The sequence below is a fragment of the Fukomys damarensis genome, unplaced genomic scaffold (assembly GCF_012274545.1).
Source record: "Fukomys damarensis isolate Sample0158 unplaced genomic scaffold, DMR_v1.0_HiC HiC_scaffold_18, whole genome shotgun sequence".
NCBI lineage: Eukaryota > Metazoa > Chordata > Mammalia > Rodentia > Bathyergidae > Fukomys > Fukomys damarensis.
The window spans coordinates 42,726,728-42,727,242 of NW_022900930.1; positions in this window are offsets into that span (position 1 = coordinate 42,726,728).

Genomic DNA, 515 nt, shown 5'->3' on the forward strand with positions numbered 1-515 from the left:
GCCCCTGCCCCGGGCCCTGGGCCGCCGAGAGTCGGAAGCCAGGAGAGGCTGGGGAGGCTGGAGGGTGCAGGGTTCCCGGGAGCCCCAGCCATCCTTGGTGGCATAGGGGGCAGGGCGCTGGGAACTCCCGGCCTGCTGGCCCAGGTCTGGGAGGGGGTTCCACAAGGGCTACTGTGTCCCTTTGTCGGGAAGCCGAAGCACAGCGTGTCCCCCAGGTAGCAGGGGACGAAGGGCATCCTGCGGCCCCCGCGAGCCCCGCGCAGCGTGTCTGCCCTGGTCTAGCCCCGCGCTCATGCACGGGTGCTCTCCACGCGGACATGGGAACTTTCCCAGAGCATCGCGGCGCTTTGGCTCCTCGCACGCTCCAGCCTCGCAGCCCGTTGAGACTTCCCTTCCCTGGTTGATCGCTCCTCCCCTGGATCCCGGAGAAGACCGCGGTGCCGGCGCACCCTGGCTGCCTTCTTGGAAGCTTGCGAACCTGCACAAACTGTGCCGGAAGGATCGCGCTCCGGCTT